The following is a 12314-nucleotide window of genomic DNA, read 5'->3' on the forward strand; positions in this document are numbered from 1 at the left end:
CTAGTTATGCAGAGGCCGGGTGATACTCTTAATGCTTTGTATCACTTTGATGCTACATTTTGAAATAATAAAAGCGCCCTTTATCGAAAAAAATCAGTATATACCTTATGCTCGAGATTGGAGAATTGGCAGCTTAATTAAACAGTGCTCTTGCTTTTACACGCAGAGGATATGTTGGATAGATGCAACTTTGAGTTGTTCAACGTGATTAGTGTAACTATGTTTCTTTTTACTAGTGCATACGAGGTGACATTGGCTGACTAGGTAGGATGAACAGGCGGCAATTAAACATTGACGGCACGCTGGTATTTTCGTGTTACCGACGGTAATTCAGAAGCGGGAAGCGATGTATTGATGATCCCTCCTACGCGGTGATAAATCTGTTGCGTGTCCTGGCGAACACGGCAGTTCAATTTGGGACGACGGCAAGGAGTTAAACAATGGAGAAATTATTAGCGAGGGTATGCTTGAATTTTTACTTTTACCAGGTATTTGGAACTCACCTTTTTTGCGGGGATATTTGTAACTCACTAGCACGCTGGACAAGCTACCGTTAGGGCAAATACATACGCGCCCACACACACACCCACCTCCTCCATTTCTAACTTTTTTCCTGAATCCAATGTATATAGATACGTTCCGGTGGAGAAAATAGATTTTTTTAGATAAAAGGCGATAGCCTGACTTTATAAATAAAGCCACCAGACAGAGTCACAACCAACCACAAAACCACAGAAGTTTAACATAGCCGAATAAGAACTGCAGTTACAAGCCATCCAGCCTAAATGGCACGCAGGCCTCCAAACCAACAGCCAAACCACTAAGGAAGATTCCGCCTAGAATGCCGCAGCAGGGTAGATGCCGTAGATTTCATTCTGGATAGCATATCGTCGAAAGCCTCTAGATCCCCATCCTTAATCAATGATCTCCAATGCTGCAAAAAGATAATGGCTTTAAATAAGCAATTGACTGGGTTAGTTGGGAAAATGTGTTCAATAGTGAACTTGTTCCTAGTAGTCTAGAGCACCCAACAAATCGCAGCCCAGCCCACCATGAAAACTCTCTTAGAATGGCCTACTAGGGAATTGATGCACTGCCTCAAATCACCAAAGGAGGAGGGGTTCCAATTAACCCCAAGCCAAAGTCTAATGCAACTCCACATGAATTTAGCCAAAGAGCACTGGAAAAAGATATGCTCAGTATTCTCAAGGGCACCGCAAAGCTGACAGGAGTCCGAGCCCGGACCATTCCTCTTCTTAATCTGGTCAGCCGCTGGAAGTTTGCGACGGTGAGCTTGCCAAAGGAAGATCTTGATCTTGGGAGGGATGCGGGCAGACCAAATGTACTTAAACTTTTCCGTGCGGGTACCAGCGATAAGTTTCAAATACGCCGACTTTACCGAAAAACACCCCGAAGAGGAGTGAGGCCAAACCACGGAGTCCTCTTCCTCCGAGAGCAGGGGGAAGCAGGCAATAAGTCGATGCCATTCTTCCAACTCTACTGGGGAAAGAGAGCACCGGAAATCAAGAACCCAGCCCTGAGCCGAGAGCTCAAAGATAGAGATCTCGGGGTCAGCACAAAACGAGAACAGAGTCGGGTGGGCCACCGCCAGCGTGGTGTCCCCAACCCACCAGTCTAACCAAAAACGCGTGGACTTACCGTTACGGACAACGAACTTCACAAGGGACTGGAAAGCCAGCCTGATGCTAACCAGCTGGCGCCAGAATTGAGAACCACCACAGGCAGTAACGAACATAGGGCTGGAAGAAGGAAAATATTTCGCTTTTAGGATATTAAGCCAAGCGGGACGGTCGTCGAGGAACATAATCTTCCACCACCATTTTAGCAACAGGCATTTATTCATGATTCTGGTGTTAATGATGCCAAGACCCCCATGCTCTTGGGTCTACAAATGAGATCCCACTTTACCATCCTATATTTGCGTTTATTATCGGAGGAATTCCAGAAGAAAGCACCCCTGTGCTTATCGAAGCCCGAATGCGTCCCTTCGGACAGCAGATAGAATCCCGTAAGGAACATCGGGAGCGAGGAAAGGCAGGAATTGGTGAGGGCAACCTTGCCCGCCTGGGAATTGTACCGGCCTCGCCACAACAGAACTCTATTTCCAACTTTAGTCACAACCGGGGCAAAATCTTTAGCCAACAACTTAATAGGGGAAATAAGAAGGCCCAAATATTTAAGAGGGAAAGACCCGAGAGAGCAATTCAGAAGGTGTGCCACCCGCTGCGCCTCCTCATCAGATACCCCAGTCACAATAGCCTCGCTCTTAGAGAAGTTGATTTTAAGGCCCGACAAAGCTTCAAAGCATAGAAGAATACATTTCAGATTTGTGATGGAATGATCATTAAGCTCCACCAAAATGATGGTGTCGTCCGCACGGCGAACGGGGCGGCCGCCCCGGGCCGCCGAAAGTCTGGGGCCCCCTCCCAGGTATACGTACGTTAATACGTACAGGTCTTCGAGGGGGCAAATCAATCAGCGCCTGGCTCTTTTGTTTTTTATTTTGATCAAATCTCGGCGCCTCGCTCAGCTTCTGCGTGCTAGCTAGCATAGAAAAGTAAACAGATTTGGTGGGCCTGGCCCATATTCGCACGTACATGGTCACGTGGAGACCGGAGAGAAAAGGAATCGTTCCATTGATTTTCTGTAACTTTGGATTGGATCGGCCGTTCCCTGCCTTTTCTCCTCTTCCGCTGTACGTGTTCGTCTAATCTCATTGACTCTGGCACTGCGTCTCTGCCTCCTCACGAACGACGCCAGGACTGCGGCAGGTACATCTGGTTGCGCCCTCTTCCTCTCTTCCCTCGCATGATCTTCGTCCTATTTCTTTCTTTTCTCATCCTGATTCCCAATTTCTCGATCGATTGACAGATTGACAGATTAACACGACATTGTTTTTAGCGCGCTCAAATCATTGCGTCCACTTTGCCAGATTAGATTATATAGAGAAGGTATTATTCCATGCCCTAGCAAATTCTCATTATATTAGATGGTCTTCTGCACTTAATCTAATGTTTTAATTAGTTTTGCGGTAATTTTAAAAACTAATTGTTCTTTTCAATTTCAGCAGGGTCATGTCGAGTTCAGGTAGAAAGTATACATCCAGAAGTCATAAAAGGAAAAAAGAAGGAGGCAGATTAAGAGAAAGAAGCATTGAGCGGATCTCTTTTTAAATATTATAAGAGCGATACGAGCACGCCAAAAAATCCAGACGAGTTGGTGATAGTTCTTGCGGGTGACCAAACTAATGGCAATCAAGAAGATGATGGTCATACTCCTATAGAAGGCAATGTTGACGTCAACATGGATGATAGCAATGTGAGTGATCATGAGCCCATATTTAATTCATATGCGGTAGAATCTACTAGTGTTGATGAGGAACAAGTTAGTGTGGATATTTATGACCCAAGCAATTGGGGTAATCTTGATAACATAGCGAGGGACATATTAGTGGAAAAGGGGCCTAAAATGGAAGAAGAAAACAATAAATATCCTTTGGATGAAAATTCAAGACATTTTTCGTATAGCCATTATTACTCCAGAAAGATGAGCAATGGAGAGGTGCGTGATAGGAAATGGTTATTTTTTCAAAACACACAAAGAAAGTGTTTCGTTTTCGCTGTAAGCTTTTCAATTCTGATAAATGCAAGAGTGCAATGGGGAATGATGGTTTTTGTGATTGGAGGCATATTAATGAAAGACTGAAAGAGCACGAAGCTAGTGATTTTGCATCTCAGAATGTTAGGAGAAATATTTGAAGCTATATGTAATACATTATGTGATATGCACAATCATTTTGGATGCACTTTCTTTGATACAAATTATATGTACATACGATGATTATTAATAGGCATTTATACTAAGGGCCCCAAAGGGCCCCAGATTGTCGTTTCACCCCGGGCCCCCAAAATCTTAGGACCGGCCCTCCGTCCGCATATTGTAAGTGAGAAATGCCATTAGGAATGAGATGAGAACTAACAGGCGAAATATGTCCAGCAGCCGCTGCACGAGCTAGAATGCGGGAGAGAGCATCAGCCACAAAGTTGAAAAGCAGGGGAGACGCCGGATCCCCTTGTCTCAAACACCTACCATTCGCAAAGAAATTACTGGTCTGCCCGTTAACAGCCACCGCCGTATGACCCCCAGAGACAAGTTGCATCAGACGGTGGACCACCGAGCCATCGAATCCCTTGGCCAACAACACTTGGCAAAGGAAGCTCCAACTCACCGAATCGTAAGCCTTTTCAAAATCGAGCTTGAGAACCAGAGCCTTGGTGTTCTTGCTGCGAAGGTCATGGATAATTTCGTGGAGGCAAAGCACCCCATCCAGGATGTATCTTCCCTTAATGAACGCGGATTGGAAAGGGCTAATGACCCGATGAGCGATCGGGGACAGTTTAATAGCCAAACCCTTGGCTGGGATCTTAGCAAAGTTGTTAATGAGAGCAATAGGCCTAAATTGGGAGATTAGGTCTGCGCCTTTGACTTTAGGAATGAGGGTAAGAACTGTGTAGTTCAGTCTCGAGATGTCTACAGTCCCCAACCAAAAGCCTTGAGTAATAGCCAAGATTAGGCCTTTTAATTGAGGCCAGAATTGTCGGAAAAAAGGAATGGAAAAGCCGTCAGGGCCTGACGCTGCATTATAATTGGCAGAACGAATCGTCTCGAAAATTTCCTCCTCCGAAGGGGGAATTAGAAGGCTTTCATTGTCAGCGCTCGAAAGTTGATCACGCGGGGACCAGAAGGACGCAACCAACTTAAATCCTAGCTTGGGTTTAGCCGCTAGAAGGTTAGAGAAGAAGGAGACCACATGCTGCATAATCACCGGTGGGTCAGAGGTCCTGACACCATCAATAATAAGGCTATCAATAAAGCACCTTCGCCGTCTACCATTAGCAATAGCAAAGAAATACGCCATGGGCAAATCCCCCTTGAGGGTCCAATTGATAGTACCACGTTGTTTCCAGTAAATTTCCTCCTGCCTATGAATGGCCAACAACGCCTCTTCTAAACCATATCGGGATTGCCATTCATCCGGGGACAACCCAACTGAATCCGCGCATTCGTCTAGAACGCCTATCTAAGCCACCAGCCTTGCTTTGTCACGCCTTGACTCAGCAAAATGGTTTTTGGACCAACCTCTAAGGAATTTACGCAGAAAATAAGAGCATTGGTGCCAGTCATCCATCGGGCCAAAAGACCGACGGTTCGAAGAAAGGAAGGACAAATTTTTTGAGCCACCAAACCATTGAAACCCTCGACCTGAAGCCAGGAAGCATCAAAATGAAACCTCGAGACACCCATAGTGCGTGATCCATCATCTACAATCAGGGGTGTGTGGTCAGAACCAATAGAGGCAAGGGCCTTAAGACTACCATGAGGGAAAAGCGGGTCCCATCTCGGACAAACAAAAACTCTGTCAAGAACTAAGCGGATGGGGGGCGGGGTGATGATTAGACCACGTGTACCGGGCTCCGACCCTAGGTATCTCACGAATAGCCATATCCCTAATGAAGCCATTGAACGCATCAGCCAAGGGCCACGAGAAGTTAGGAGAGCTCTTGTCGGAGGGAAATCGAAGCAAATTAAAATCACCCCCAATCAACAAAGGAAGCTGGCAAGATTCAATCTTAATACTAAGCTCATCCAAAAAAGCATAAGACATAGCATGGTCAGCCGGACCATAAACCACCAAGATTTCCACCAAGGAGTTGAGAGAACGAATGGAGACCACCGTGCTAGCCCAAAAAATGCCATGGTCGAAAGCCACGAAATCAAAAGTATCATTTTTGGATCCAAGTAAAAAACCGCCCGAGTGACCAGCCGAGGCCACAAAATTCCAATGGAATCTATCTATCCCAGCAATAGCCGATAATTCACTAGCAGAAAAGGAAGATTGGAAAGTCTCGACAAGGCCAATAAAATCTACATTCTCAGATCGAACTAGGTCCTTAAGTTGGTCTCTACGCCCCCTAGCACAGAAACCTCTAATGTTCCAGAAAAATGCCTTCATTTATACGACAAGTTTTTGATACGGAGACTCAACCTGCTCGGGGCGACGCAAGATTTTGATTGTTTCCCTACCCCGCGTTTAGAGATCATCGAGGGAGCATGACTCTTGTCATATCCCCCCTCGTCCCCACTGGCCACCACCAGTGGGGCGCCCGAGCCCTCCCTAGCCTCCTTGACTTTCACAATATCCGCCTGAGCGATTTAATTCGCCCTAATGATACCAAGAACAGACGAAGGAGAACCCAAACTAGAATCTAAACAGATACCCACATCATTTAAAATATTAAGCAAGTGATCATCAGATTGAGAAGGGAGAACTAAACAAACAGGAGAGGGAATCGTGGAGGGGGGAGGGGAAGGGAGGAAAGGACGAACCTGCAGGGGGCAGATCCCGAGCCGCCGCACGCCGAGCAGCCCGATCGACCACCCGCTCACCACTGTTGGAGACACGGTCACTTTTGCGAGCCGTGGACGTAGGCGAACGCACAGGAATAGGGCGCACACGACTAGGAGAGGCTGCAGCAGAAGACGGACCCGAGGCCATAGCCAAGTCAGCCTCCAGCCGGCGGTAGAGCCCAGCCGCAGGCAAGACATCAAGGGAGCCATGAATGCACAGGGGGTCGATGCACCAAACCCGGAGCCGGGCCGGCCCCAGGATCGCCAAAGATTCTTGCTCAACTTCAATGGGTTTGCCAATAAGTACTCCGAAAGCCATCAGGAAAGCCATGGTGCGCATGGTCGGAGGGACATCTTCTACCAGCACCCACACATCAGACAAGGAAGAGATAGTCATGGATCCATTAGAGGCAGCTTTAACCGAGACCACGAGTTGATTCAGAGGCAGAGTGAAGCCAGAGCAAGAATGTCAGGACCCCGACTCAATGCCACATCGATCTAGCATGTAACACCTCATATCACTTTGCGGCCTCACGCACGGTGTTCCCACGGGTGTCGCCTTACCTTTGCCCGGAACCGTTTGCGTCTTTTGACACACGTATATGATAGTGTCGCTAGCATCCATATGATAAGAAGCCCGGGCTGACATGGCTAGTCGTAAACCCAAAGTGGCACAAACCTACAGGGACAGGCATCCATGACCCAACATCGAACGTGTCGGTCAGCAGCGAGTGAATCCAGGCTGTAGCACTGGGCTAGCAGGACTCCGGTGAACCGAGCTGTAGCGGGCTAACAGGACTCCGGTATTCATCGCGTGACATTTCCCCGAAGGGACAGACACAGGAACGAAGAAGGACACATGCCGACCAGCCTAAGTGTTCCGGAGCAGTAGCAAGCTACCATGGCTCAGTGGAAACACTAGGAGACATTTCCCGGTAAGAGAGGCTACTAAAGGTAAACAACTAGATAGTCAGATCCCACACATACCAAGCATTTCAATAAAATACACACAATATGCTCGATATGTGCAAATACAACATGGCATCACAACATGACTCTACAACTTAAGTATTTATTCATTAGGCTCCGAGGAGCGAGATATTACAAACATGGGTCTCATGACCCAACAATCAGAGCATACAAGTCAAAGCACAAACGGAAGCTATCATGTCTGAGTACAGACAACTATAAATGAAAAAGGCTGAGAAGCCTGACTATCTACCAGATCCTGCTGAGGGCACAAGATCGTAGCTGAGGTAACAAGCTAAACGTCGAAGTCCACGCGGAACTACTAGTGAGACCGAAGTCTCTCTGCAAAAGCATAAAATAGGCAAACGTGAGTACAAATGTACCCAGGAAGACTTACATCAGAACTAACTACATATGCATCATTATCAACAAAGGGGATGGTGGGGTTTAACTGCAGCAAGCCAGCTTTGATGCGGTGGCTATCCTAAACTACGACTGCAAGTAACTCTTTTGAGGTGGCGCACACGAGTCCACATATTCACCATATCAATACACCACTATGGATCCGCTCCCGTCTCCCTACGAGAATGCCATCCATAGCACTCACGCTTATCTTGCGCATTTTAAAGTATCCACTTTCACTTGTCTATGAACTGATATAAGCAACCCAGAAGTCCTTTTCCGCGGACACGGCTATTCGAATAGATAATGTTAACCCTGCAGGGGTGTACTTCTTCATACATGTTTCCACCACTTAGTGTCTGCACACGACATGTGCTCGGCAGACTTCAAGCGAAAGCCGACGTGGGTGTAGACCACGACCTACCTAAACACTCAAGTCTCTAGTCCAGGTTTATCGCCTATTCGGGTTCCATCCATGAGGAGATCCGGCCGGAGTTTCGCTCACAGCCCCAAATGATGTGAACAGGGTTCCCGAGACACCAAACGGGCGCCCGGTACACCGTGCCACGTGCCTACCGCATCACAGCCCACCCCTCCGGTCAGCGCTGCCCACGTCCTCCAGCCTACTACAAACATCAGAAACTACTTGCAACTCCTGGACAGAGGACAAGGGTGAATAAGAAGTCGAGCGGGGTCATATTTCAGGGCCCAATGTATGCTAGTAGCTGAATCATGGATCACAAACACAGAGCTCAGTTCCTGAGGACGGCTTCAATGAGACAACCCACCATGTACTCCTACATGGCCTCTCACCGCTACCTTTACCAAATCGTATTCACACACTTAGCTCACACACAATAGGACATGTTCATACACCTCTGATTCATCCCCGATGAATCAGACCTGACTCAACTCTAAGAAGTAGCAGGCATGACAAACAAGCATGAATGAGTAAGCACAACAGGGCTCAAACAACTCCTACTCATGCTAGTGGGTTTCATCTATTTACTGTGGCAATGACAGGTCATGCAGAGGATAAAGGGGTTCAGCTACCGCAGCAAGTAACAGTTGAATCGTTGTTGTCCTAATGCAGTAAAAGAGAGCAGGAGCGAGAGAGTAGGATTGTATCGGAATGAACAAGGGGGTTTTGCTTGCCTGGCACTTCTGAAGATAGCATTGAGTCTTCATCAGTGTCAACGATCACATCATCGGTATCACGTCTATCGAGAGGGGACAAATACCGACAACACAAAAGGGAACACAATCAATGCAATGCACAATATGATGCATGATCATGACATGGCAAAATGAATGTGTTTTGGGCTAATGCATCTAGCAACAAGTTAGATGGGGTTGGTTCGAATACAAGATTCAAATTCAAACTCCATATGTGATTATTTAAATGCCCTTTATTTGTTTTGTCCAAAACAGAGGACAAACATTGTTCAAACATGCATGAAAATGGTACAGATGGATTCCTTGAATTTTTCTGATAATTTTTCATATATAAATTATTTGATTTGGAGTTACGGTTGAATTTCTATGAATTTTTGAAGTTTTAAATCATTTTCTGAATTTCCTGAATAATATTAAATCCAGAAAACCTATTACTGCGTCAGCATGACTTCACAGTGACGTCAGCAAGTCAACGGCGTTGTCCAGGTCAAATCTGACCTGTGGGACCCGCGTGTCAGTGACTCAGTTGGTTAACCGGGTTGATTAGGGTTAAAATAATGGTAACGAAAATGTCAGTGGGGCTGGGCCCACATGTCAGTGGCTTAAATAATTAACTAAATTAATTAGTGTTAACTAATCTAACATCTAAACTAATTAACAGGGGCTGGCCCCACCTGTCATCGACCCAGGGGGGGGTCCGCCGTGGTCAAGTGGGTCAACCCCACCGGCGACATGACGCCTGCGAGGCCAGATGCGGCGGCGGGCTTCGGAAATCGCCCTCAGGGCATCATTTCGAGCGCGGTTAGTTGCATTCAAACGCACGCAGTGGCACGCGTCGAACGGTGGTGGTGGCCGGACCTATGGTGGCCAGAGCCGACGACGGCGAGCTCCAAGGCGGCGGCCGGAGTTCGGGTGTGCTTGGAATCGGCGTTGTGGTGCACGGTGAGACAAACGGGTGGGCTAGATCGGCTCCTGGGAGCAGCGTGAGCGCGATGACATGCTCAGGGGCAAGCTGGGCTTGCTCAAGCCATGGTGACGACTTTGCCGGCGGCGAGCACAACTCGGCTATGTGCATCTGTGGCTAGGGCGCGAAATCGACGCGGGAAGAAGAGGGGAATCGACCGGAGGCTCACAGGGGTTGCGACGGTGGCCTCGGGGAGCTCGGGGAGGCGTTAGGGAGGGCACACGGTCGCCGGCGATCTCGGCGGCCGAAGCTTGAAGAAGAGGTCGGGGAAGCCGCTGCAGGGCGCGTCCGCTCGTGTGGCTTGGCGGGGACGGTGTAGAGGTCAGCGGCGGAGCTTCTGGAACTGGCGGAAGGGTGAGGGAGGGCTGGTGGCTGCGGCTATGGCGAACGGCGGCGACGGCGACTCTCGGGTGAGCTCGGGGAAGGGAGTCAGGGGAGGGAGAGAGGGTGCAGCGAGTGAGGGAGAGGTGAGAGGGGGTCGGAGAGGCGCGTGGCGTCACCGGGGCGTCGAGGAGGAAGCAGGAGGTGGCCAGGGGAAGCAGGAGGTGGCCGAGGCCTCTCGGGCGCGCGCCACGCCTCGGTCCTTCTGGCGAGGAGGAAGACGACAGGGGGAGTGGAGATGGGCTGGGCCGTGCTGGGCCAGGTAAGTGGGCTCCAGGTAAGTTAGGTAGGTGGCCTGGTGGCCTTCTCTCCCTTTCTTTTATTTCCTCTTTTCTATTTCTATTTTCTGTAGTTTGTTTTGATTTAGTTTTAGACACTAAATCATTTTTTATAAATCCTGAGAATAATTGTGGACATTAACTGAATTATTACAGAGGCCCTCAACTATTTTCAGAATTGTTGGAGCATTTAAAAATATTAACAGTATTTAAATGCCCCAATTCAAATACAATATGGTTTAATCAAAAATCCAAAAATGTCTTGGAAAAATATCCATCATCTCTGGATATGGTTTTCACCCTTTTCCAGTAATCATGATCATTTTTGCAAACCAATTTGGGTTCTTTGAAAATATTTTGAAGTTGAACCTATTCGCAATGCTTTGGTGCTAGGGCTTGGTCATCCCCATTTCAAATTTCATAAAATTTAAACATGTTGCATGGATGCTAAAGCAAAAACAAACAAGGGTTGATCTGGGGCTGTGACAGCTCACCCCCACTAAACAAAAATCTTGTCCCGAGATTCAAGCGTAAGGTAAGGTGAAGGGGGAACGCAAACTAGTACAATCTTGACGATCCAGGTTGCACTTCAATTGAACGTTGATTCGTTCACCATCATTGTCTCGAAGTCTTGCCTTGAGAACTCCAACTAACATGACAACGAGAGGAAAGGAAAAACCCTAAAAGAATCATTCTTCTCGAAGGTCGAACAACTCAGGATTAACTCACGGAATGAGACATAGCAACATCTCTCGAGCTGAGAGATGAAGCATACATCCATAGGAATGGAGTGAAGCAGATGACAAAGGTTCACTAGGTAGACAACAATTCCAGACTTAAGAATGTGGTGATCGGTTGTCAACGTAGCGAGGAGTTGAGTTGCCATGATACCACAACGAAACATCCTGGAGGAGGGTGATTTGTAGATTATTACCTTAAGTGGCAAAAAGAATTACCTTTGATTCAGAGATCATTGAGACTCTCTATATCGGCCTAAGGCAAATCACAGCAATCGATTGTCGGGGGTCGGTAGAATGGCATACCCAAACTTGGATGATGTGGATTACCTTATTGAAGACAACGTAATGTATGAATTTGCTTATCACCGGAAATGGAAGAGACCCATGGTGGAACGGCACATTGGCGGTGCAAGCTGGGAACAAAATGCAAATGCTGGGAATGATTCTGGTAACTAGGGAAGAACCCAACAATAGAGAGTGAATTCATTGTTAGAAAAGTTATAGCATAACTGAGGGAACTGAGAGCAACCCCAGTTAGTGCCGGTGATATCACCTAGCGCTTGAGCGTGCTCTCAAGAACTTGATCATTTCCATATTCATCAAGGTTTTACCAACATCCGTGTCAAGGATCATGGCAACACAACGTACTACCATGATGAACAGCGATGGATGATGCAGATACAAAGGAGGATAACCTCCTCGGATTTCACCTTAGCGAGGCCAAAAGATCGAAATCCGGATGATCGACCGAGAGACATTTAGCACTCCGCTTCTAATGTTCTCCTTGATGTGCTAGCGTAATCCATTTATTGAAATGGTTTGGTAACCAGACCATCAAGTAAAAAGGTCGGACTTCGGGAGCACAAAAATCCATAAGGAACAACTAGGAAGTAGATCCTACGAAATCCTTATGGGGAGGTGGCCAACTTCTTCAATCAAGATACTATAATAATAGGTCTTCCAGTTGGGTGTGTT

General features: G+C 47.3%; 1 pseudogene; it reads right to left on the bottom strand.

The window, feature by feature from the left end:
• The window catches only part of LOC123157760 (citrate-binding protein-like), a 1197-nt pseudogene extending 598 nt beyond the window's left edge, over positions 1-599 (bottom strand).
• Between the last annotated feature and the right edge of the window lie 11715 nt (positions 600-12314).

Source organism: Triticum aestivum, chromosome 7B, assembly GCF_018294505.1.
Source record: "Triticum aestivum cultivar Chinese Spring chromosome 7B, IWGSC CS RefSeq v2.1, whole genome shotgun sequence".
Taxonomy (NCBI): Eukaryota; Viridiplantae; Streptophyta; class Magnoliopsida; order Poales; family Poaceae; genus Triticum; species Triticum aestivum.